A 2,551-nucleotide genomic window follows, 5' to 3' on the forward strand; every position below is an offset into this window, starting at 1 on the left:
GTGGATGCACCGGTCACTGAAGGACATCAGGAATCCATTTCTCTCAAGAAAATGCATTATACACTAAAAATACATCCTAAACCCACACTGCATCAAAAGGATGACGGGAGACAGACAATTGATAGTTGGGGAAGGAAAGATGACAACATGTAACATCTACAATGCACGCACATGGCCCCTGGAAGGTTTATATATGCTATAATATATTTCAAAGTACACACAAACCGCCTGTTTGGCAGGTTGAGAAAACAGGAATACATCTTGGGAAGGTCGTGAAGGAAAAACAAACAAAGGAAACCAAGAGTTATTTACATTCAAGAATTCAGTAGCCTTTAACATCTCTATATACATACATACTCTCCCAATATATGTACAGACTGCGACGGGATCTGAAGGAAGCTTATTCCAAACACAACAGAAAGATACAAACCCCCTCCCCCTTGGTAATTCACTTGACAAATGTTTACAAGTTGCAGAGCTTCTCTTCATTTACAAAGGAAATACTACACGCTGACAACTGGCATCTGTGGGCAACACAGAGTCCTTACAAGAGGTATGTGTTCCCAATGGACTGTACAGAGATTGGAGAAACAGACTGCAAACTTGCTGTGCAGAGAGGGGTTTAATGGGCTGTAATCACAGTTACTGTGTCAGACACATCTGAAGTATGAAAAGATTTAACAAGTCAAAGTTTAGTTGCTGTCAAGGGACAGCTTAAAAAAAGAAACCCCCAAATTTTATCCCTTCAGTTCCCAAGTCAAATCTGCATCTTCCCCTTCTACAGCACAGTCCCAAAAGTCACGAAGCACAGAAGTTACTACTGGTTTACATTTAGCTTTGCTCCCGTTATGAGACACATCTACCCTTTATAAATTTGATATCCATTTCAGATGGTGATTTGTACAAAACAGATCAATGCCCCACAAGGAGGAAGAACAGAGAGACCATAATTTGTATGACATGACAGTCGGTCTCTCCTCTTTCCTCCCTCTGAGGGTGTTTGTCTTCTGAGCAGTGCTGCAGGAGGATACTGCAGAGCTGTTCCTTATCCCATCCCCAGTGCTATTTATATCCCTTTTCTCCCCCAAGCTTTATCAGCAGCTCATACAAGGAACAAAATACTACCCAAAAACCACACCCCAACCACCGAGCAGGAATTTTCAAGAGGGAAGATGTTTCTGTAGCTTGAAGGCTCTTTTCTTTTTGATGTTAACCTTTAAGTTGTTAGAACACTCCCGAGCTGTGGGTGCAGGTGTGTTAGTAACTGAATGACAAAGCCAAGGCATGGATGGTGGCAAGCAGCAGAGAGCAGGCAAAGGAGAGCAAGTAGGGGAACAGATCTTGGGAATGGGAACAGTTCTTATGGATCTTGTAAGTGCTGTTGAGGTTTTTCCCTCTGAGGGACACTAGTACATAGGAATTTAGGCGGGTGCGAACAAACAGCATGTGCTATCAACTCCCAAAGCAGTGTGGTTTGGTTATCCATATAGAATACCCAGCTCACTGTTTGCTCATCCCAACAACCAAAGTTAGTACAACAGGCTGGAAGAGCACTGAGGAACTGAAGCATATTTAAATAATGACTCGTTCAAGAACAGTAAAACATTATTTGTGAACCTGCCACTTCTAGAACCATCTTACTGAGGATTAACACCTAAAATGTTACGTTACCATCGCAGATGGTGAAAGTTTCTACACCCAATAGTAATAATTAGAGACAGCGAAGCACACACACCGCTCGCTGTTACTAGTGCTCTGGTTCAGTACCTGCTGCAATAGCAATCTGTCAACATCCCTCTCAGCATCCCATCACTTCTCCTGCAATGGATGCCACACACACCTAGTGGTGGGCATGAAACACATGAATGTCCTCCCCCCCACACCCTCTCTGTGGTCTGGGTTTTCCAGGGCACAGTCGGCTCCTACTGGTGTTGCAGCACTCAGGCAAGCTTCCCCTCGCTACTCCAAGATTAAACCCCTCCCAAACACCTACTGCCTGCAGTGCAAGTACTTTACAGAGGTGTAGCAGGTGCTACAGCAATAAGGAACATGCTCATTTATTCTGGATCTGTATTTAGTGACCAGCATGTGGGGGGGATTCATCCCCTCCAGCACTCGTGGCTGGGAGCTGAGGAAAGCAGACAGAGCCTCTGCAACAGCACCCTTCGGTGCCAGCCCAGGCAGCACTAACAGAACCTCAAGTGCAGTAATTCACATAAAGGGACTCACTTCAGCCTGAAGTTGTGGAACTTCTGGCTCCCTTAACTCCCTCTTCATGACTCCTGTACCTGGCTCACCCTTTGCACAAGTGACATACTCTACCTCTGCGGTGGATGTGCTGCTCTGTCAGGTGAGCCTCCCTTAAAAGCATGCATCCAGGTTTAAGCAGAGTTGACTTCTTGCCTCGTTAATGAGTTCAGCTGAGACATTTGGGCTGCAAGACAGAAGCCTGGTTCAAGCAGACTGGAACATGCCAAGTCCTGTCGAATTCCAATGGTACAGACTTGTTAGTTCTTTTTGGAATACAGCAATTGCCTACACAAGACTCCAC

The sequence above is a fragment of the Nestor notabilis genome, unplaced genomic scaffold (assembly GCF_000696875.1).
Source record: "Nestor notabilis isolate BGI_N333 unplaced genomic scaffold, ASM69687v1 scaffold19109, whole genome shotgun sequence".
Taxonomy (NCBI): domain Eukaryota; kingdom Metazoa; phylum Chordata; class Aves; order Psittaciformes; family Psittacidae; genus Nestor; species Nestor notabilis.